This window comes from Eptatretus burgeri, chromosome 2 (genome assembly GCF_056783735.1).
Source record: "Eptatretus burgeri isolate ZD-2024b chromosome 2, Ebu_testis_v1, whole genome shotgun sequence".
In the NCBI taxonomy this organism is placed as follows: domain Eukaryota; kingdom Metazoa; phylum Chordata; class Myxini; order Myxiniformes; family Myxinidae; genus Eptatretus; species Eptatretus burgeri.
Window position 1 is genome coordinate 110,061,012 of NC_140962.1, and position 25,485 is coordinate 110,086,496.

General features: G+C 43.5%; 1 protein-coding gene across 1 annotated transcript in view; it reads right to left on the minus strand.

Annotated features, from left to right (window-relative positions):
* LOC147032813 (uncharacterized) overlaps positions 1 to 24,138 on the minus strand; it is a 277,885-nt gene extending 253,747 nt beyond the window's left edge. Inside the window, exon 1 of the mRNA XM_085870687.1 lies at positions 23,468 to 24,138. The gene's annotated coding sequence lies outside the window, so the exon portion shown is untranslated. The remainder of the gene's footprint in view (positions 1 to 23,467) is intronic.
* Positions 24,139 to 25,485: the final 1,347 nt, after the last annotated feature.

Genomic DNA, 25,485 nt, shown 5'->3' on the forward strand with positions numbered 1-25,485 from the left:
TTTTCTGAGCAACTGTTGGTCTGATGGACACAAAATTTTCACCATTGGATGGAAAATAACCGGTGTGTACCCCGGTCAGAATAGGTACACCGTATCCCTGCGTGTCGTAAAAGGCGACTAAAAGGGTTGGCGTCAGGAAGGGCATCCGGCCATAAAAACATCGCGTCAAAAGGAAACCATGATGAGTACAACTGATGGGCAGGGTACAGCCCGAAGTACCCCGTGGGGGTCCTCACCCCCTCTCGTTAAAACTCAAGGTGGGGAACCCGATCGAAGCAAGGGAGGAAATTTTTCCATTTATGATGACCAATCGTCTGATGCCCCACGTGGAGATCGGTTTCTGAGGTTTGGTACATGGAATGTAGGGACAATGACAGGGAGATCTGGAGAAGTGGTTGAAACATTGGTCAGAAGAAGAGTGGACATATGTTGTGTGCAGAAGACATGATGGAAGGGAAGTGGTGTGAGAATGGTGAAGGGAAGGCAGGGGCAGAAGTACAAGTTTATGTGGCAAGGGTGCCCGGAAGGCGTGCATGGTGTTGGTGTCATGTTTTCTGAGGAGTTTGTAGACAGTGTAGTGAGTGTGACTAGAGTGAGTGAAAGGTTGATGATGGTGAGAATTGTGATCGGAAATCTCTTGGTGAACGTCATCTCGGGATATGCCCTGCAGGTCAGTCGAAGCGATGAAGAGAAGAACATGTTCTGGTGTGCGATGGAGAAGTTGATGGAAAATATGAAAGATGAGGAAGTTGTTGTGGTTGGAGGAGACTTGAATGGACATGTGGGAAGGAGTCCAGACGGTTTTGAGGGAGTCCATGGGGGTTATGGATATGGTGTGAGAAATGGAGAAGGTGAAAGGATCTTGGAGTTTGCTGATGGAGCTGATTTGTTGATCTGTAATACTCAATTCCAGAAAGCAGATAATAAGCTTATTACATACACGTCAGGTGGGTTGACGACAACCATTGACTACCTGATGGTGCGTCAGTGAGATAGGGGAAACCTCCGGGACACAAAGGTGATCCCAGGGGAGGAGACTGTTTTGCAGCACCACCTGGTTGTCTGCGATATAAGGGTGAAAGGTGCGCGGAGAATTTGGAGGGTGAAGTACCAACCGAGGATGAAGGTGTGGAGTTTGAAAGAGGCGACAGTGAAGGAAGCATTAAGAGAGAGGCTGAGTATGGTTGAAGATGATGTGGTTGAGCTTGAAAGTGGTTGGATGTCAATGAAAGATAGTCTACTGGGAGCCGTTGGTGAGGTATGTGGATGGACAAAAGGACCACCGAGGCACTCGGAAACATGGTGGTGGGGTGATGAAGTTGGAAAGACGATTGAAGAGAAGAGGAGGAAGTTCAAGGAATGGCAAAAGGCAAAGGGTACAGTGGAAGAAGAAGCTGTACATGAAAGTTATAAGGAAGCCAAGAAGGCTGCAAAGAAAAAGGTAGCAAATGCGCAGGAGGCCCATAGGAAAATGTTCGGAGAACGCTTGGATTCGGAGGAGGGTAAGAGAGCGGTATTCAGGATTGCAAAGCAGATAGCGAGAGAGAGATTTGATGTGACAGGGGTGAGTTGCTTGAAGGATGAAGCGGGACAAATCGTTGTGGATTCAGATGGAATTAAAGGAAGATGGAAGAGAAATATGGAAAGGCTGTTGAATGTAGAAAATGAATGGGATAGAAACATCGAGAGTAACCCGGTTTTAGGACCAGCAGAGAAGATAACTGAGAAGGAAGTTGAGGAAGCTATAAGAGGAATGAAGAGTAGAAAAGCATGAGGGCCGACGGGAGTTGTGGGAGATATGTTGAAGGCAGCGGGAAGTTGGGGTGTGAAGAGAATGACAGAGATCTGTAATCTGGTGGTGAAAGAAGGCCGCATTCCAGTGGATTGGGAACTCAGTACCCTCATCCCTCTGTACAAGGGGAAAGGTCACCCTCTGGACTGTGGCTCCTATAGAGCAATAAAGTTATTGGAGCATGGAATGAAGGTATTGGAAAGGGTGTTGGAGAAGAGGATAAGGAAGAAGGTAAATATTGACGGAATGCAGTTTGGATTTATGCCAGGAAGAGGAACGACAGATGCAATTTTTATTGTAAGGCAGTTGCAGGAGAAGTACATGAAGAAGAGGAAGAAGTTGTTTTTTGGGTTTGTTGATCTGGAGAAAGCATTTGATAGGGTTCCACGTGAAGTTATGACATGGGCATTGAGGAAGTTAGGAGTGGAGGAATGGTTGATCAGAGTAGTGATGGCCATGTACGAGGGAGCACGCACAGCTGTAAGGACGAAGGATGGGAACAGTGGTGAGTTTGAAGTGAAGGTGGGAGTGCACCAGGGGTCGGTACTAAGTCCACTTCTATTTGTAGTTGTGATGGAGGTGCTGGCTCGGAGGGTAAAGGAGGGTTTACCGTGGGAGCTGCTGTATGCAGATGATCTGGTGTTGATTGCAGAGAGTATGGATGTACTGAAGGAGAATATGAACAAGTGGAAGGAATGTATGGAGGCAAAAGGTTTGAAGGTGAATATCGGAAAGACGAAGGTGATGGCAAGTGGTAAAGCATGTGGTGAGGTGGAAAGGACTGGGAAGTGGCCGTGTGCTGTGTGCAGGAAGGGTGTCGGAGTGAACTCCATTCAGTGTACAATGTGTGCTGAATGGGTTCATCGAAAATGTCGTGATGTGAGAGGGTCATTAACCAGTGTGGCAGCTACATTCAAGTGTAAGGTGTGCATCGAGGGAGCAGCAGATGAAGGAATTGTTGAGTTGGATCTTGGAGATGGTGTGAAGCTGGAAGGGGTGAAAACATTTTGCTATCTCGGAGACATGCTGAATGGAGAAGGTGGATCAGACTCTTCGACGGTTGCTAGAGTGAAATGTGCATGGAAGAAGTTTCGGGAACTGAGTGGCATGCTGACAAAGAGGGGAGTGTCGTTGAAGCTGAAGGGAAAGGTGCATACTACATGTGTGAGGAGTGCAATGCTTTATGGGAGTGAGACATGGGTACTGAACAAAGAGCATCAACAAAGGCTGGAAAGGGTGGAAATGCGAATGGTTCGGTGGATGTGTGGAGTATCGTTGAGAGAGAGGAAGACAAATGATGACTTTTGGAAGATGATGGGAATAGAGTCTGTGATGGAGGTTGTGAAGAGAAACAGGTTGAGATGGTTGGGTCATGTGTTGAGGAAGGATGAAAGTAACTGGGTGAGAGGAGTGTTGGAAATGAGTGTAGTCGGAAGTAGAGGACGGGGAAGACCGAGAAAAACTTGGCTAAATGTGGTGGAAGAGGAAATGTGGGCAAGGGGATTAAGAAGGGGAGATGCAGAAAACAGGGTAAAGTGGAGAAGATTGTCATGGGGCCTGCAAGGCTAACCGCTGCTTTAGTGGGGAAAATGGCCTTTAAATGCTTGTGTGATTGGAGTGCCTCCTCCTCTCAAATATTTTAATGATAATCATGTTGTCATAGGTCATGTGGTGCAGGCGCCATCTTGTAAAAACCAAAAAATGTTGCACCTCTAAATCTCCAAAACCAATGACTGTGTCGGGTGAGTATTCTGTGAATACCATTTCGTTGTTTAAGTGTTTCTTCACCATTGAGAGATGGTGCCAAAAATGATATATAGCACAATAGTGTGTCTCAAAAAGTTGTGGACGAGTTATGACAAAACCATGTGGATGAGTTGGCTCAGTGACAAGAACAAGCTAATTTGATTTGGTACCGGTCTGGATCCAGATCCGGCCTACAAGTGGGGTACACAATTTATACTGTTCAGCCTGGCGGAGGTATGCGCTTCACCGAGTGTCTTTCTAGTTTGTATGTGTTTTGTACAGCAAAGCAAAAATTAATCAAAGAGTTGGTTGTACATCATTAGCATGGCCAAATTCTTAACTACATCACCAGCATGGCTACACCCCATAAATGATGCAAACCCGTAGCCAGGTGCTACATTTTAAGCATGATTATGATGACATCAGCTTCTGTGTGCATGGCAGGAGAATTTACTTTCAAATTTGTTTCCTGCCTAATGGATTAATTATAGATTGGACAGTATTTATACACTTTTTAACTTCAGGTTTGTAGTTAACATGGCAGGTGTGTTTGATGTTCTCATCTGAGCACTTTATGAACACTAGATATTATAAGGGTGAGGAGGTAGTGGGGAGGTTTAAGAAAAAATAATATTGGAAACAGGAAAAGAGAGATAGAGGGAGGAAACATGGGGAAGGGTAAACATTCTGCCATAATGGGGTATTTACTGTCATGTAAGATGATCTGTTAACACAAACTGACTGAGCCTGGAGTACGACCCCTGCAAACAGCCAAAACGATGTTTAAGGTTGCTACGTTCTTTCGATTGCTGAGTCGTTACCATTTGCAAACCCAGAGGATTTCCCAAATAAAAGCCGAAACCTGGCGAACTTGGCGGAAACCTCGGCTAGATGGCTCAGAGGTGATCATGTGCATCCATCAGGGCCATCCTACCAGCCCATTGTATAAGGTAAATTTTACAAAGAAAAGAACAGTAATTGTTTTACACTGCAAATAATTCACTGGAGTAACATGCGAGTGTTACAACCAAGACCCATGTTATGAACAAGACAGCTCAATGACACATGCAGTACTGAGACTTATGAACAAAGTTGGAAAACTTAGTTATCATGAGATAAGCTTGGGCAATGCTATACAAGAATTAGAGAGTTCGTAGAACACCTTACCCCCATGCAATCTTGAGAAACTAGGACATGGGCGGGATCTGCTCGCAGCAAGTTTGATCGGCCAAGATGATGTTCAATGCCATAGTATTTTGTAAAACTACCACTAAACGAAAGGTTTTTGAAAGTGCCACAAAGGCGATTTATGTTCTACAGTGTTCAAGTATATAATTCAATTGAGATAAAATGAAGATTTTAAAGGTTGGAGAAAAAAAATTCATAAGTTCAACACCGTTGATGCAGCGTCTTTTACACCACCTAATATAACATGTTACATTACTTCTTTGTGCCTGTTGTTTGTGTCCTTTGTGATGTCCTTAAAAACAGTAAATTTCATTTGGAATGATTTTCAATTTTGTTTGACTGTCAGACAAGCAGATAGACTAGACGATCAGGACAATCAAGACATACACGATCGGGACAAATTCAGAACCAAAGTAGTGCTAAACTGCAGGTTAGTTTTCCGATTCATGTTCTGATTCGTTTTCAAATTGTAACAATCAATCAATATAAACTTGGTCCTCGATCATAAACTAACATTTGCAGACAGACAGACAGACAGACAGACAAAGTGAACCAATTGCTTAACCCCACCTTTTACTTCAGGTGCACGTGGTAATTAGTACTTCTCAAAGTATTTCCAGCTTCAGCTGCAAATCTCAGAATGTTCATTTGAAGACATGACAGGGGTTTGGGAATGTGTACACCAAAAAGAAAGAAAGAAAGGATATCAGTCAAAGAGGCTCTGTTGTCAAAGAAGATATAATAAAGTTCATTTTAGCTGGCAACCTTGTAATATTCACAGATGATTGTTGCAAATCCATTTCAAATATGCAAAACACCATGTTAATGAGTTTAGGCTTTTATATGCTGGCATGCTAATCCAACATCAGCATACCAGCATCTTCACAGGATTGACAAAAACAGCCAAGTCAATGCTCAAATGACAACGGTCTAACAGCTTGGTTGCTTAGGTGAAGTCATTGGGTCATGCAAACATCACAAGGAGAAAGATGAAGGAAAACAAAAGGAAGGAATAACTCAACCTGCTTCAGTCAGAAGGAAAAAAGAATAAGTCGATGTAAACGAGTTCTAGCAACAAGATGAAGACATAAATCAGAGAAGATCTGGGCCTAACAGCTTATAAGTACAGGTGGTTTTACAGTTCCCTTGGCTATGAGGACAGTACTCTCACAGTGCAGACACAAGCAGAGGCACAGTGCGAATGCTACTTTGGCATGGCAGCACCGACATGATTCTGCAATGGAGGAGCTCAAGAACGTTGAGCATCGCTTACTTCCAAACAACAGAGTAGAACAGTGCTGTCGAGGGATCCGTCAGCGCTCTTGTTCTCCATTCGGTAGAAATCAGCAATGCTGAACAAAAATTTCCAAAAATGAAAACCACGAGGCCAAAATATATTTGTCATGAAAGAGAGATCTTATTCATGCAACGGAAAATGTCACTTTCAAACTCAACTACACTAATGAGTTCAGTAATGACCACAAAGGAACCAAAATCGGCTCACTCTATTGAGTGAGACCCATCTTTCACGTCATGTATCGAGTATTTGTTTTAAAATTGGATTCGGAAATAGCTCCACATGTGTACAGGAATGCGAAAAACACCATACTTCAACATCTCTCCAATCCCAAGTGTCTCAGCTTTCATCGTACGTGGAGAACACCGGTTTAGGGTGTTGGGGTCTTTTTGTTCCTCCAAAATAATGCATTGGAGTTTACTGTTTGGTTGAGTGGTTTGGACTGGTTTCTGCCTCTATTGGCTGTTGCAGGTTTGATTCCCTTGGGTGCTCACTCTCGCCAATGGGCACTTGAAAAGTGTGGTCAGTATGCCAAACACTCTCAGCAAAAATTGAGTGCAGACCTTATCCCTTATCCTGTGGTAGACTGAAACTGGCTGGTTTATCAGGTTTTTTGATGATGAATCAATAAGTTATCGATCACTGTGTTCCTCATGAAACTGTTAAATTTTATAAGCTCATCAGTGTTGGAGATTGCATTGTGATAATGTGCTCTCACTTTGACCTTTGCTTTTGGTTTAAAAGGCAGATTTATGCAGGATGTGTTGAAAAGTAATGTCTCCCATTCTTTTTCTCCAAAACAGGTAAATATATTTGAATGAAACAAGGACTGATACAAACTGGAGAGTTCATAGAACACAATAGCCCGTGCAGTGAAGTGTGCATGTACATGCAGGAGGGCCTTCCCGTTTGCAGGGGTTACGCTCTTGAAAATCCAAGTGAACCGCAAATCAACAAACTTAGGGGGTAATGGGGAAAATAGGGTGAGGGACTTCAACTTTAAAATTTATCCACACTGTTCCCTTAATTAATACATTTGTCTATTGTTTTTGTGCTATTTATTTTCATGAATAAAAGTGATTAAGAACATAAAATAAAGTGTTATTTCAAATGCAAACTGTCTCTGCTGATCGCACCACTTCCTGAAAGCACGGCTTGGCTGTTGATGCAGTGCCCCTGTTATCAGTAAGCCGGTACTCATTTTGCCAACCTCGGAAAGATGACAGACTGAATCAACCCACCTGGTGTTGTTTAACAGAATGACAGGAGCTCAAACTCAAGACCCCAATATCTTAACGCAGCCCCCTGTCAACACCAGGCAAATTTTTCCTGTATTAAGAACATAAAATGAAGTTTAGGTCAGGGCAGGTGATCCTTTGTGGTGGTACTCACTTGACCATCTCTTCCTTTCAGGATTATGATGGTGCACCCAACTCTTTTCTCCAGTTATCTCATGTCCTGAAGGTCATCCCAACTCTCATGTCCAGTCTGTCATCGAATCTCCAATAAGTCATCCCAACTCTCATCTCATCTCCAGTCAGTCACCTCATCTCCAATAAGTCATCCCAACTCTCATCTCATCTCCAGTCAGTCACCTCATCTCCAATATGTCATCCCAACTTCCATCTCATCTCCAGTCAGTAATCTCATCTCCAGTCAGTCATCCCAACTCTCATCTCATCTCCAGTCAGTCATCCCAACTCTCATCTAATCACCAGTCAGTCATCCCAACTCTCATCTCATCTCCAGTCAGTCATCCCAACTCTCATGTAATCACCAGTCAGTCACCTCATCTCCAATAAGTCATCCCAACTCTCATCTCATCTCCAGTCACTTCATCTCCAATAAGTCATCCCAACTCTCATCTCATCTCCAGTCACCTCATCTCCAATAAGTCATGATCCCAACTCTCATCTCATCTCCAATAAGTCATCCAAACTCTCATCTCCTGTCATTTAATCTCCCAGCTCTCATCTACATCACTTCACACTTCATGGCACTGAAAACATTGTGCTGCCTTCTGCCATCTTGACGAATGTAGCACTGAGACATCTTGCGTCAGAATCACGAAACTTTGCACCTGGTGGTGGGAAGAACTAATGTGTGAATTGCGCTTTGTTTCATTCGAATATCTTTACCTGTTATGAAGAAAAATAAGAGAAGGCATTACTTTTCAACACACCCTTGTGTGTAGGTTTGAAAGTGATGCACCTTTTATTTATAGTTTTATTTATGGTGCGCGTGCTGAAAATCAAAATGGCAACAAGTGAGATAACATGGAGGGTGGAACAGCAAATAATTCAAGAAATTTCTGGGAAATGTAAAACATGAAACCTGTTGAAATTTACAGATGATTGACTATACACTGTGCATGGTTATCGCTTATCAAGTACATTTGTATGAAGGAACACCTCGGGTTAATACTTTTCAATGAACGAGGCTTTCATTCATGAAAGACATCTTTCACTGGTGATTTGTACACTTCCTAAATAATTCTGCTCTGAAGGCCAACAAAAGCTTCCATTGAGATAGGACAAGTGTCTGTCTAAAGTGGGGGGAATACTTTAAAAGTAATACAAGTATCATTATCATAGTATAGATGCACAAGTTTACTAACCAGTACAAACAAAATTCCAAGTCAGATTGGATGCAGCTTCCGAATTACCTCCAAATAGCTTCACTATATTTGTTGGCCTCACTGGATGGTGTTCTCGAGGTAGCAAAGTGTCCTTTGAGCTGTAGAGTCTGCGTTTAATTCCCAACTCAGCGAGCTATAAACTATCAGATTGTTTCTTCGCAGACAGGGAACTGTACCACAAAGTGTGCCGTCCCTTGGATTGACGTTGAGCTGGGGACCTGTCTGCAAACATTAGATGATTGATGTTAAACATCACATGATGTCTTTCAACAAAGAAAAGCCTGGAGTTGGCTTAACGGTTAAGTTGGCTGGTTTAGGATCCTAGGGTCCCAAGTTTGAGCCCCTGTTGGCTGCTGAATTAACACCATGTGGGGTTGACTCAGTCTGTCATCCTTCCCAGAGCAGGGAAATGAGTACCAGTGAACTGCCAATCGAGGGCACTGCACCAGTGGCACAGCCGCACCCCCGGAAAATGATGCAACCAGTAGCCACAGGCTGCACCCAATAGCTATTTCAACAAAGAGTAGGTGAGTTATCACCTTGGTGAGATAACCTTATACTGAGCAAAATGACATATTTCTGCCCTAACTTATAGGGTCACTGCTTTAGCAGCATAGCCATGCCTCCCAGAAATGATGCTACCTGGATGCCTACCTCTTCATTGAATCTTGGTCCAATATGCATATATGATATGAAGATGATGACGATATTCGCTGAAAGGGTGATTCTTTGTGTTTGAGTAACTTAAGAACAGGTCGGTGGTCTTGATGTCTTCTACTGCCTCCTTTCTGCTCTTGCACCCTCTGTTCTTTCAGTGCTTTGTTCCTCACAGGTCTCTGCAGGTCACCCGTGGTCCACCATAAACCCCCTTCTGGGGAAACTCCTGATCACCTCCACTCATTTGTTCTTCTTTTTCCCCACCTACGGAATAAAATTCTGCATTCTCTTCAATCCCATTTTTCCCTCCATGTCTCCAAGTCTTCAATTCTTCCCTCCATATTAGCTGTTCACCGTTCACCACCATCTCAGATCATCCCCCATCCAAAACCTTTTTTTTTTTTTTTTACACTTGTTCCCCGCTCCCCTTTTCCAGTTTTCCTTTCCAACAGTTTGCTTCTGTATCCATCCTGTCCACCACCTAATCCTCCCCAACCACTCATTCCTCCCAGCTCCCATTATTTGTCCAGGTCCCCTTCTATTTTGTCCTTCATCCCTGCTGTTGCTGTCTTCTGTTCCCTTTGTTCCATTGCATCCTGATTAATTCTGTGTTATAGCTCTTTGACGAGCATCGACTTTGTCAAAAAAACACCACCCACATAGAGCAATCCACAATAATCCCACGAGTTCGCAAAATCATCGTGTTTGTAAACTTTCATCCACAATGCTTTCATTGTAGAAACTATAAGATGGTTGAAAGGGAATTGAAACATTTTTTTAACTTCAAAAGAACTGAAGCAAATCAGAACAAATTTCAAATTGTTATGCAGAGTAAAAGTTGATACGTGTCGGTCATGCGGTAGTACAAAGACTTGTGTCAACAACCAGTCTTGGAAAGTCATTTTTCTCCATGTCTATAAAATTGGTTGACATAAGACTTCAGCCAGTCTCATCTGGGTCCAAGACAAAGAAAGCCCTGTGGCTGACAATGCACAGCTGAACCAATGCCAAGGCCAATAATTATCTCCTGTTGAAGGGGAGGGGGGTGTGGAGTGGGGTAGGGGTATTTGCGAGAATATTTCTGCATCTAAAAGTACACTTGGCAAACTACAAATTCTATACATACCAGCAGTCCTTGATACCAAACGAATTGTGTGCATCCATGTTAAAATGTGAGATCGAAAGTGCGTTATTAAAAAGTTGTTGAAGTATCCGTCCCCATTGACGGGAAAAGCAAGCAAAAGTACCTGTCCCCAATGACGGAAAAGTTTAAGTTAATCTATCAATTTAAATCATTCAATGAACTTTAAAAAGGTTAATTGTGATGCACTCTTGCTTTCATTCAAAGCTCTGAGCGACTTCTACCTCCCACTGCGGAATTGTGGTGCAACATCAGGCGGCAGAGGTTGGATTTGTCGAAAAAGAGTACAAAGTATGGCTATTTTATATTGTGGTACACCATGAACATCTGCATTAAATCTACTTGAATCTAGATGTTCATGTTGATTTTGAAGATTACTGGAAGGGACAATAAAGTGACTGACAATACGACATTGCATCAAAAAAGGTGAAATGAAAATTCAAAATAACCAATCAGCAGCTTTTCAAACGCAGCACGGAAAAAGGCCACCGTAAATGGGAGACAGGATACACAGACAGACGACATGGCTCGAAAAACACACACACATATATATATATATATATATATGTATGTATGTATGTATATATATATATATATATGTATACATATATACATATATACATATATATATATATATATATATATATATATATATATACATATATACATATATACATATATATATATATATATATATATATACATACATATATACATATATACATATATATATATATATATATATATATATATACATATATACATATATACATATATACATATATATATATATATATATATATATATATATATATATATATATATATATATATATATATACACACACACACACATACTAGCAGGGTGTGCTTACACATTGTGTAAACATACAAACTGTGCTTCCCCATTGTCTCAGGTCGCTCACCTGCATTTGATTTTTCATTTATTTATTTTCTTCTTTTTATTTTCTTTAATATCAGTCAGTGTGTCAGTGAGTGAGTCAGCCAGTGGTTAGGAAGAGCTTTATATTTAATTATTAGCAAATATAAACCCATCGCTTCGCTGACGGGGACAACAAAAAAAGGGGGAGGGAGAGAGAGAGGAGGCAGGTGTAAGGAGAAAGGGGGAGGGGAGGCAGAGAGGATGAAGAAGGGGGAGCGAGGAAGGGCGAGGGGAGAGTGAGAAAAGGCGAGGGGGGGAGGTGGGGAGAGCGACACCTCACCAAACGTTGCTATGCACTGCAGGAGGGAGGGCGCGAGGAGGGGTGAGTGAGAGAGACAGAGAGGTAGATAGAGAGTGAGAGCCACACACACGTGCGCGGGCACGCGCGCACACACACGCACACACACACACACACACACACACACACACACACACACACACACACACACACACACACACACGCCAGTGGATACCTTGAGACCTGGAAGGGGTCTATTCCACCTTCTGAAACCCACATATGGAGATAACGAACAACACAAACACACACACACACACCCGTGCCAAGTACCGTTGTGGTAATATAGTTTATATACATACACACACGCGCAAATGTATACACGCATAAATCACGTAAACACAACAAACCCAAAGATTTACCTTTAAACAGAGTTCTTTGAAAGAGAAATTCAAGTGGAAAATTAACAAAATTCAATTGAAAATATATGAAGGCATAGAACACAAAATGTCGATCTCTGCTCTCTGCCTTCACAGCTACATCATGGCCAACACCTGGTCGTATGGACCTTATTGTTTTTATATATGTATCGATGTCAAAGTGAGAGGTGGATTATATTAAAAGGAGATTGCACAAAAGGTTAAACAAAACGATGTCCTGTAAAAATAAAATTGCACATTTTCAGCGGATGAGACATCCAGAGGCAGCAACCGCATGGAACCGCGCAACTGCAGGATCCAACAAATGCGGAAACGTACGTCTAATCGATGTTATATTGAAAGCACGGGTACTCTTACCAAAACGAACAACAAAGCAGCTTGGGAAGTGCTTGCCAAGTGGCTTAAGCACTCAAACAAAACGGTTGATAAGAAAGGGCTCGCTCGCTATTTGCGAGGGATATGTTCCTGAAACACGCCGCAAATGTTGATTCCATGAATGTCGGGGCATTACTTCAATGGAAAAAGAGAGGGGAGGTTACCGGCAGTTTGTGATTCATGAATAAAAATCAAAAATCCTATGAAAAACGTCAAAATACCACGAATACACCTGAACAAATGAGGAAAAAAAAATCGCGAATACGCAAAGTGCAAGGCCGCAAATGCTGAAGCAGGTCACATTTTACAAACCATGAATACGCGAGGTCCGCAAATGGTGAATCCACAAATAGCGGGGTCGACAGTATATGTATGTGTATATATATATATATATATATATATATATATATATATATATATATATATATATATATATATATATATATATATATATATATATATATATATATATATCTTCTTCTTTCGGCTGCTCCCGTTAGGGGTTGCCACAGCGGATCATCCGTATGATCCGCATAGTGATTTGGCACATGTTTTACGCCGGATGCCCTTCCTGACGCAACCCTGGTCGCCTCTTACGACACAGGGATATGGTACACCTATATTAACCGGGGTATACACCGGCCCAGTACACTGGTACTCACTTCGCCGACCTCGGAAGGATGACAGGCTGAGTCAACCCCCTGGTGTATTAATTCCATGGCCCAACGGGGCTTGAACTCAGGACCTTTTGGATCCCAAGCCGCTGCCCAAACCACTGCGCCAACACCAGGCTTATATACATATATATATATATATATATATATATATATATATATATATATATATATATATATATATATATATATATATATATACACACATCAAAACAAACACCAATTACTGCACCAGAGTCCCAAGAAGTAAGCCAGACATAACAAGACACATATATATATATATATATATATATATATATATATATATATATATATATATATATATATATATATATATATATATATATATATATATATATATATATATATATATATATATACACACACATACACACACATACTGTATACACACACACACACACACATCTATACGAAGTCCATCTAAAAAAGTAACGGGACTGACCACAGAAATTTTACTCCAAAAAATATATTGAAATCACAGCTTGTCCCCTCAAAATAGTTTCCCTCCAGTCTCACACACTTGTCCATCCTCTTCTTCCACGCTTCGATGCACCCCCAGAAGGCTTCTTCTGGAATCCTCCGGAGCTCCGTCATCACGACCCTTTTGATGGCCTCCACACCAGGAAATCGGGTCCCCTTGATCACCCCCTTGAGCTTGGGGAATAGGAAAAAAAATCACAAGGGGCCAAGTCTGGTGAATACGGGGGTTGCTCCAGAGTTGACATGTTCCTCTCTGCCAGAAACTGGCGGATGCTCAGGGCAGATGTCCTGTGTCAAGAGAGCAAGGGCGTTGTTCTCCCACAGATCCCTCCTCTTATCCCAGACTGATCTCACGAGGCCCCGGAGGATCTCCTTGTACACGTATTGATTCACTGTTTGACCCTGTGGTAGAAACTCGAAGTGGACGATGCCCTTGATGTCAAAAAACGTGATGAGCATTACCTTGACCTTCGACTTCGACATCCTTGTTTTCTTTGGTCTTGGTGATGCCAGACTTTTCCACTGACGACTCTGCCGTTTGGTCTCAGGATTGTATTGGAATATCCACAATTCATCACCAGTAATGACTCTCCTGAACAGGTCTGGATCATCCTCGAGGTGATTGATAATGTCTTGACAGACAGTGACTCTTTGCTGTTTCTGGTCCTCAGACAACAGGTTGGGGACCATCTTTGCGCACACCTTGTGCGTTTCGAGATTTTTAGTGATAATGCTCCAGACAGTGTCCTTGTTGATGGAAGGTTCCTCAGCAATCATCCGCACCGTGAGTCGATGATCTGCGAGCACCATCTGCTTCACACGTTCGATGTTGTCTGCCGTTCTGCTCGTTGAAGGTCTTCCAGACGGTGGATCATCTTCAACCTCCTCCTGTCCCTCTTTGAACCTCTTGTGCCATTAAAATGAACATGTATGTGACATTGTTTCTTCCCTGTAGACTTGCTGCAGCATTGTGAAAAATTCGGAAGGTGTTTTGCCAAGCTTGGCAAGAAACTTCAGATTGGCTCTCTGCTCACGACACAAAGCTTGACGACTCAGACTAGACAACGTGTAAAGCACGATCTGTAAAAAAAAATCACACAATGAGCGCAGTCAACCATCACCAATCATATATATTGCTGGAAAGTTGCGAAACACTGTTGCGCAACCTGTTCATTCAAGTTGTGTAAGTGGAGCACACAGCAGGCTCAGTCCCGTTACTTTTTAGACAGACCATATATATATATATATATATATATATATATATATATATATATATATATATATATATATATATATATATATATATATATATATATATATATATATATATACATATATACATATACACACACCACACACACATATAAATACACCACACACATGTAACAACACACACACACCTCACACATATAAATACACCACACACACACATATGTAACCACACACACACACACACACACACACACACACACACACACACACACACACACACACACACACACACACACACACACACACACACACACAGATATATTATGTACTGGTAAGTACTTACAAAAGCTATTGAATTTGTCATTATAACCTCAACTTACAACCTATCGACTGATTTCCCAACTGCGCGGATCATCAGCTGGGCACCGTTTTTCATCGAGGTTTCAATCCTTTCAGCCCAGAACCTCTCCAAACAGCGGATCCACAACCCCAGTCGCAGGTCCACATCAGTGGACTATTCAACATCAATGGTGATCTATGATAATTATGATAATTATCTATGCGATAGCCAAAACTAGAAGTGTGTGGGGTTGCATTTTCCCAATGAATTCCCATTTTACCTGCTGTGTGTGCAACTAACTGCATAATGTCATCCTTCAGAGTGAATAATAAACCGGCTTGGGATTTGTAATCTCATGAATGCTGTAGATTCCTTAGTTTGGTTTGAATACGAGTCCCATCGCCTTCTCAAAGGAAGAAAATGCCAAGTTGGGATGGAGTATTTTTAGATCCTCGTGGAGGATCTCTAAGTCTTACTCACGTTGTGTTCTTCATCTTCTTCTTGTGGACTTTTTTGTTTCACAGCCTACAGTTTTCATCGAAACTTCCTGAAACTTGGCATATATATGTAAAAATACCCTGCGCAGACGGTAACCATCTCCGATTTTGAAAATTCCTCCTAAAAAAAAGTTATGATGTCAAAATATCTCCGCTAATGGAAATCACCGAAAAAATTATCTCCGAAACAAGGCAAGCTTTTTGAATTGTTTGCGGGAATTGAACAGGGCATTAGCAGAGATGAATTACCGCACATATGATACATCACTATGACGTCATATCAATTTTTATGATGTCATTCCTATTTTTTGACATTTTTTGTTTCACAACCCAGAGTTTTCATCGGATCTTCGTGAAACTTGACATGTATATGCAGAAAGCCCACGCGCAGGCAATAACCATCTCCGATTTTGGAAATTCTTACGAGAGAAAAAGTTGACGTCACAATATCACCGCAAATGGAAATCGCCGATCCCATTATCTCTGAAACTCGGCAAGCTGTTTGAATTTTGTTTGCGGGAATCAAGCCGGGCATTAGCACAGATAATTTATCGCAAACCTGATACATCACAATGACGTCATCATTAAGAGGACGAGGATCTCAGCTCATTTGAGCTTGTTTTAATGTTTTTTTTAACATGATGGAATCAAACGAAGGGTGTCCTGAGTAATCCTTGAAAATTTCAGCTTCCTCGGTCAAATCCTCTTGGAGGAGTAGATAAAACATACAACATACTTTCCCTCCATTAATATATTGATGAAACACCAACTATTTCTAACACCACCACAATCTGCAAAATGAATGAAATATTACACCTTCTGCAAGCAATCATCTTCTCCACCTTCACGTCTGCAAAGGACACCCTGCAATCCCTTGCAGCTAAAATACATGATCCATTCCAACAACAAAAATATTCCAACGGCCATCAGCAAGTGCAGTGCCGTAACTGGTTGGAACTGTCGCTATGGGACCTCAAATAAATAAGCAAACGGAATTTCATCAGCATTGCGTGTTTCATTAATTCATTTCTTTATTGCATGGCCTGCAAACTGTATTGCATCGGAACCCACACTTGTGCACAAGTGGTTGCTCCCTAAAGTGTAATGTTTGTGGGGGTTGAAGGGAGCACACAGGAAACGTGCATGTTGTCAGCAAGGATGAACGTGACAACAATCGGCTTTCGCCTTATCTAATGGACGCACTTTCATCATCAACCACCATGAGGAACAATGCACATGGGCATTGCACTTGAAAGACATTGAATTATCAGTTGAGCACTTGAGCACAACACACGTAAACATAACCTACCCCCCCCCCCCTTTCAAAAAAGGTGTCAGTGTTGGAAATGTGAAACACATCATTCATTCCCACCTAAAACAAGAGCTGTTGTAAGGAGGGTACCAAAGGATCTTTTATTTGGTCAAAAGGCAATTAGTATGGTCATTCCATAATAGTGCCTGGACTGCTACGAGAGTGGTGGGGAGGGGGGATTTTTTTTGAATACAGTGTCGAAGCTCACGGAGGAGCTTGAATACAGAAATGATGTCTTGGAAAAAGATTGTGATGAAATAAGACCTTGTTCCTTCATTTCACACCTGAATCAAAGTGAGTCAGTCAGTAATGGTGTCATTCTTGATCCCCACCATCAAAAAAAATAAAAATAATTCAAGGTTCAGCTGTAAGCCTGGAAGCTTATGGCATTTGAGTTTTGGGACTTTGATCTTCTTTTTATTATTATTTAACGGCCCCAATTATTCCCACGTTCTTGTGGGGTTGGCCAGAGGAGTGTTTTGCCCAAGTCTTTCACGAGCCGGCTGGCCAGGCCTGATGCTCTACTAAGTAGTTAGGGCAGGAATTTATTTGTTGAGGGTTCCAGCGATAGCTCGCCAACTCTTCACGTTGGACACGATGGGATCTTTAACGTCCACCAACTAATGGCAGCAGAGGGGACACGTTTTGAGACGTTGATGGTTCCAATTAATCTGGAATTTTTTGAACAAACGTGACTTTGAACATGTCAATCAGACTCAACGTGGCATTGCGTTTAAGAATGTCAGCTCTGAATCTGGACTGTCGGTGGGTTGTTTCTGACTCTGGCGGAATCATACGAAAGACATAAAAATTGTACATGCTGCTTCCTCGCTTGATGCTCAGCATTTAGAGGATGGCCAAACCCCGTGGGTTGGCATCACAAGAGGAGGAGGGCAAGATGGACATTTCCCATTTATTGTCCCCCTGACTGCAGAAAGAAAAGTGATGTCATAAAATGGTGTTACCGGCACCCAGCATGCACTGGAAAGTTAAATCACTTCCCTCAAGGTCACCCAGTAGCTGTGTTTGACTGAAGTCAAGCCCAGTGTTGTCAAATGCCTCTGCCAGCATGTAACAGCTCTTCCATTAGTCTTAGAACCTGTGACAATGAAATAAATAAATAATTCACAGTCCTGCAATGACCTGTTACACAATGAGGTGAGATGAGCAGCGCACAGACGATGGCCAGGTATACTACCCGAAGGTGCGACAATGCTCTCCCTCATGATGCAAAAAGTGACCACTACTCCTCTTGCACAGATGGGTTTGGAAGTTATCTTTTTTCTCCCATACAGTCTGCACTTGAAATCTTGTGATTTATTATCTCTTTGCGTGGAATTGTATTTACAAATGATGAAGACATCAAAGAACACAAACTCGTGTACCTGTTCCAAGATTTCAGCTCTGCGCAAATGGCGTTTAACGGGCCTACCAAAATCGATGGGAGATGTGTAGTTGGGGCTGAGAAATCGGTGAAGCTTCAACTCCACTCTACGTTTTTGATTTTCGAGAATAAAGTCCACATTGACCTTGATTCCTTGACCTTTCCAATGCCATTCCTTGACCTTGAGAGCATTCAGTTCAGTTAAATCAGTGATAGTGCAAGGCTACCTTTGTCTCTGTTCATCGACCGCAACAACAAACCGTTGGGTGCATGCACCCTCCTTTGTTTTGATCACTCAGAGATAGTGAACGCATTCCCAGTGTTTGTCTGTATCCACACTTTTATATTCTGAATAGGATATTGAACTGCCCTTGTGTTTTCTCTGTCCATCGTATCTATTTGTTTGGAGACATGTTATATGCTTCACGCATGAAGAGAGGAAGCAAAAAGCACACGTTAACGACTCGGCTGCTGGAGGAGAAACTTAGCAGCTGTTGCTCAGGACACTGAAGCAGAACGAGCCAGCATGGTCGAATGGAGAAGTAAGAGTTACTCAAGCCACAGTAGAGATTCACAAGGATGAATGGGGCAGTGTGAGCATGCTCAGTTGAGCAGGAATGATCAGATGGAGGACACTGCTCGTTTGGTGTCAACACTTCAAGTACATTCCAATCTCTCCACAGAAACGTAAAGCCAAAGCTGTATCAATTTACAACATCTTTCCGGTGTGTTATACTGCTCCTGACGCCGCACCTTTCTCAGCACCTGATGCCGCACATGGATCGACCGGTTCAAGAAGCATCACATCCTCCGTCTGGCGCTAATGCATGAGGAAAGCGCAAGCACACACAATCCAGCCACACACGTCCCTTTACGGGGAGAGATTTCCCGACTGTTAGCGGAACTACTCACAAGATTCAAGTTTACAATGCCGATAAACCCGGGCTGTTTTGCAACGAAGTATCTTGCACGAAGTCTATGATGTGGGAAGAGACATCTGCAGTGTCATAAAAAGGAGTGCCCATCACTGCTGTTGTGTGCCAATGCCACGAGAAGAGATCAGCTCATTTGAACAGAGCTCAAACATTTTGTTATGGGACAGATGAAATGCCGATGAACATGAAGGAACATCAACATCACTCATTCTCCAGTCAACTGTCAGCAGAATACAGTAGTAAGGCTCGGATGATGCAGCAAATGATGTCTGCCGACCGGTTCCTCCACAACTTCAACAAATACGTCAGTTTCTTTGATTCAGAAATCGTGTTTGAAAGGCTGTTCTTTGCTTGAACAATGCTGAAGCAGTTTCTTGGTAAGGGTGGTTTGCCATTGCCTTTCCAGCATTGCTCGTCCGTGCTCCATCCTTTTAAATGCAGAACGCCAAGGAAGCAGCATGTACCATTTTTAAAGTTTTTGGTACTAGTGCATGCCCGTAGGTGCGTGCACGTAGGTGCAAACAAAACAAAACAAAAAACTTTCAAACCGCATGCCAGAAACAACCACACAGGCCGTTCCTTCGCTCTCACATGCCCGTACGTGCGTGGCCGTACATGCAAAAAAAAAAAAAAAAAACTTTCAAACCGCGTGCCAGAAACAACAACCACACAGGCCGTTCCTTCGCTCTCGTAAACGACGACTGGATTGGGGCATTGTGTTTATCTATAAATGCGCAAAAGAAATCGATAAATTATTAGAATACAGTAAGTCATCACTATCCGGAAGTAGTGCGTGCCCATATGGAATGTTCACATGCAATCCACAAATTATCGCTTGCATTGAACTAACAACTGTTGTGACATTTACACACACAGAGAATACACGAAGTCATCATTATCCGGAAGCCCGTACGTTGTAACCCGTAATGGGGAACACGGCTGCCTGTAAAAAAAAATTAAAAAAATTAATAAACAAATATTCATACCGCGAGCAACAAACAACAACCACACAGGCCGTTTCTTCGCTCTCACGTGCCCATACTTGCGTGACCCAGAAGTTCGATATTATTCGCAATTACGATTATTCGCCATTTATTTTAATACCCAATTATTCAATTAGCGCCAACGTATTTTACCTTTTCGCAATGTCGTGGCAAGGAAAAACAAAAAGAGAAGAGAGAGAAAAAAATTACTTCCTCGTTCGGAGCATACCAGCACTCTGATGTTCCCGAAATTTATACACCGTCTAATATGAAAACGATCATAACTTGGGCCATTATGTTTATCTATAAATGCGCATAAGAAATCGAGAAATTATTAGAATACATGAAGTCATCACTCTCCGGAAGCCCGTACGTTGTAACCCGTAATGGGGAACGCGGCTGCCTGTAAAAAAAAATAATAATAATTAATAAATAGATATTCATACCGCGAGCAACAAACAACAACCACGCAGGCCGTTTCTTCGCTCTCACGTGCCCATACTTGCGTGACCCAGAAGTTCGATATTATTCGCAATTACGATTATTCGCCATTTATTTTTAATACCCAATTATTCAATTAGCGCCAACGTATTTTACCTTTTCGCAATGTCGTGGCAAGGAAAAACAAAAAGAGAAGAGAGAGAAAAAAAATTACTTCCTAGTTCGGAGCATACCAGCACTCTGATGTTCCCGAAATTTATACACCGTCTAATATGAAAACGATCATAACTTGGGCCATTATGTTTATCTATAAATGCGCATAAGAAATCGAGAAATTATTAGAATACACGGTCATCACTTTCCGGAAGCCCGTACGTTGTAACCCGTAATGGGGAACGCGGCTGTGCTTCCCTTCACCATTGGCCACGCCCACGCAACATGTCTTGCCATTGGTTGGTAAATAAATGGCCATGACTTGGGAAGCACATGTCCGATTAATATCAAACCTTGAAAAGGCACATCCTCAGGTCCCCAGCAATATACCTGGCAAGTTTCAATTAGATCGGACCAGAGGTTGTCGAGAAACAGCGGACACACACACACACACACACACACACACACACACACACACACACACACACACACACAGATTGCTGGAATTATAGAGAGATGACCCGGCCAGAGTTTGAAGCACTGACCTCCCAGCCTCAGAGTGGACGCTCCAAAGGGCTTTCCAGCAGCAAATTTATTTGAAGCTGGTGGCAATGACTCAATCTGCTTTAAAGGCTTGGTAAAGTGTGGTTAAAGTGTGGTCAATGTGAAAACAACAGAGTCTACCGACTAAGACCATAACACTTGCTAAAACCAAGGAATTACTGCTGATTTCCAATCCATTGCAGGCCAAAGTCATAACATGTGATCTTTGCTCGATTAGGAGGATATTATCAGGCTGACAATAAAAATAATATGCAACGCAATATCAGCGACTTCATCAGTTCGGTACTCTTCTTCATCTCCTCCAAAGCATTCCGAGTGTGACCTCTTCAGCCCAAACTCCATCTCCATAATTTTTGTTTTTGCTTCTAAACCAGTTTTCCATTTTATTTTGTGAAAAATTAAGTGTTTATGTCCCTTTTCAAGACATCATGTTGGAGTGTTCCTTTGAGGCCTTGATTGCTTGGTGGCATGCTGCCATGGGAGCTGCAGTAACTGTCTGTCTATCCCCATCCTCCTTCCCACTGATACATACAGGGTTACAGGTCGTGCATTTACTTCACTTCTGTACAACGATCGGGGACGCCTCTTCACGGTGGTTGTACCTCCCAACTCAAGTGGGCGGCCAAATCTTCCCTGCTGCCCGGATCAGTCAGGGCAGCACAATCACGGTCAGAGTGGCGATTGGTTCCCTTGGACCACCCCCTTCCCTCGTCTCTCTCCCTTTCTCTCTTGTCTCTCTCCCTTTCCCTCTTGTCTCTCTCCCTTTCCCTCTTGTCTCTCTCCCTTTCCCTCTTGTCTCTCTCCCTTTCCCTCTTGACCCTCTCCCTTTCCCTTCTTGTCTCTGTCCCTTTCACTCTTTTCTCTCTCGTCTCTCTCCCGTCCGTGTGTGTGTGTGTGTGTGTGTGTGTGTGTGTGTGTGTGTGTGTGTGTGTGTGTGTGTGTGTGTGTGTGTGTGTGTGTGTGTGTGTGTGTGTGTGTGTGTGACAGTGCTGACTTTGTGAAGGGGGATATGCCATCAGGGATGTGGAGGATCTCTGGGTGTCACTCCTGCAAGATTGATCGGCTGTCTCTGGGCCGCGGCCATGTTCGAGAGAACTGTCCGAGGCTATACTACTACTACAACAACAACAACCCTTCTTGTGTCGATTTGATTTAGTATTGCTTACTTGCCACAACATTCACACCATCACGCTCACGGCAGGTGCAGCAGTCAGGCCTGTCTACTCGGTGTTCGTGCAGCATGGAAAAACTTGCCAGGTATTCTCTGGTGAATAAGTCTTGAGAGAGAGAGACAGAGACAGAGACAGAGACAGAGACAGAGACAGAGACAGAGAGACACACACAATGTTCCAAAAAATAATTATTCCCCACTCCTGTGTACACATCATATGATCTGTGAACCTGTTCACACGTCATAAGCCGTGCAAGCGCGCTCGTGCACACCCAAAGCGCGCGCGTCACGCGCAGCAGGTAAAGCGAGAGTGAAAATTGCAGGCTCACGGGTTCTCAGCTCATCAACCCCAACAGCACGACCGCTCGTTTGAGGCGGGATGCTCGTGCCCCTCTCGTACAGCAGAACACACGATCGGTTAATGTACACATTACATACATATACATATACATATGATAGATCACCTCAGTTTAGCGGTGACAAGGGCGCGGTGCGAGCCGTTCCTTCGTGTCGAAGCGTGGGGTGGAGGGAGCCGGTGGTGCGGACGGAGACGGAGACGTGCACCACACGGCCCGCACCTCGCACCCAACGCTCGTCCGGCTTAGCAGGACGCGCGGCCGCACGTGGCACGGAACAACACCACAGTGGACATAACGCTCTACGTGCAGACAACCGACACTTTAATAAGGATGTCCGTGGGGGGATTGATCATGGTCCGACGGGCTCCACAACGCGCGCCGCGCTCAGCGACTCGGAGCCGCATCTACCTCAGCAATCAGGAGCCGCACGTGCGTACGAGCTCGAGGAGGCACGAATAACCGATTACTGCATCGCAAGCGGGTTCCTCACCCGCTTCTGTTCGTCCAGCCCGTGCGTCGGAGCTTTCCGTGCGGCCCCGCCCGCCTCCATCGCCGCTCCGTCCCGCGGCCACCCGGACTCTCAGCACGGGCATGCCCCGGACCCCTGGGCGAGCACGAGCGGCCTGCGTCGCCCACCCCCTCCACCTGCTAGCTCGCTCCGCTCAGCCACCACCACGCCCGCCCCGGACCGGCCCCATGGACGCCGCGCACTCAATATACCGCACCTCCTCGTCCGACCTCGGACCATCCACTACTGGTCGCTGTGTTCGCGCCAATCTCATCGCCTCCTCCTCATTATCTCCATCTCTTCAAACCCTCCTCCTCCTCATTATCTCCATCTCTTCAAAACCTCCTCCTCCTCATCTGACTATCTCATCTCCTCCCCTCCTCACCCTCTCTTCCTCCCCTCATCAGCATCTCTTCCCTCCTCCATATCTCCTCGTCCTCATCCATTTCCAGTTTTCCACCTCCCCCTTTCTCATCATAATTTCCTCTCCTCCTCAAGACCCTTCACTTTACACCTCATCGTGCACATCTCGCTTTTCTCCACAGCCGTTCTCATTCCTCGAGTCGCGCGGATACGTCACGTGAATCATCCTCATTTAGGAGCCTCTTCTTCTTCACTTCTTCTTCTTCTTCTTCAATCGAGACAACGAACCCGAAAATACAACGTTTGACAAACTCCTGCTTTACCTGTTAAAGAAGGTGCAAAAACGTACAGGTGGTATAAATGGCGCTTCAAATAAACACACGCATAACGAGCCGCCCATTAATTATTATACAAAGGTCGCCATGAATGATTGTGGATCGAATACAAGGTGAAATGGCGCGAAGAACGGCAAATACAACTCCACGGACAGTCACGTGATATGCCACGGTTAAACAGGGGGGGGGGAGGTGGGGTCGGGTGGGTCGATAACGCCCGAAAAAGGTTTCCCGACACATGACGTCCATTTTTAAAACCTTGAATTGGAACTTCGTTTATTCATTATTTATTTATTTTCTTCGCTCCAATCCCTCAATGTGATGATCTCCATCCACGTGTGAAGACCGTCATGTATGATCGCGAATCCACAGCCATGTTTGTGTCGTAACTATTATCTTTTGTCAAGAGATTTCAGCCTTTTGAGATACTCCCGTTGAACGATAACCGGTTGTAATCTCACGTCAACCTTTCCCCTCAGTTCGACACGATGCGAGACGTCGAGAACGCGCGTTCTCATGTTTGGGAACGAGCCACGCCTTTGTCTCGTACACAGGCCACGCCCACGCAGTTTGTCAAGCCACGCCCACGTCTCCTTGCAAGCCACGCCCTCCCATCTCCTGAATGCTGCTCGGCTTACACCAGCACGCGTGCAGGTGCATCGAGGAAACGCGACGCTGGAGCGCTGATCGTCCACGGCTCTGGGCGAACTTCCAGGCTCGTACGCTCTCCAGATGGCGGCCGGATAAGCAGCTTGGTGGAGCGGCCGTTTCCCTCCCTTCATATTATCCTTTCTGGAGCAAGTAAAGGCTCCACGGACGGAAGGGGGCTTCATTTGCCCAGATATTGCCGCAAGGCTTCGACAGCAGGCATATAGGAGGTGGCGTCTGCACGAACCCTTCCACCCCCTTTTTTTAGTTAAAAGTGAAATCTTTATTACAATACGAATTTCCATGTCGGAGGAGGCAATTAGGCCCATCAAGCCTGCACAATGGTCGCCAACCTATTGTCGTTTGTCAATGCTCTGTTGGATATTCCCAAACCCATGGTCGCGACCCCAATAAGGGTCATGGGGGTGTTTGTAAGGGTCGTGGGATGGTCTCAAAAAAGAAATATTACAGTGTTAAAAATGGATCACTTCACTGGCACAATAAGAAGGATTCCTATTACATTTTTGTTTAAATTCATTTTTTTTGTAGTAAAATTATTTTGTATTCTAAATCATTTCAGTTTTTCTAATATTTGTATTATTTATAAAAATGTTCAAATAAATTTATAACCCTTTTCATTCCAGGTCTGCCCTT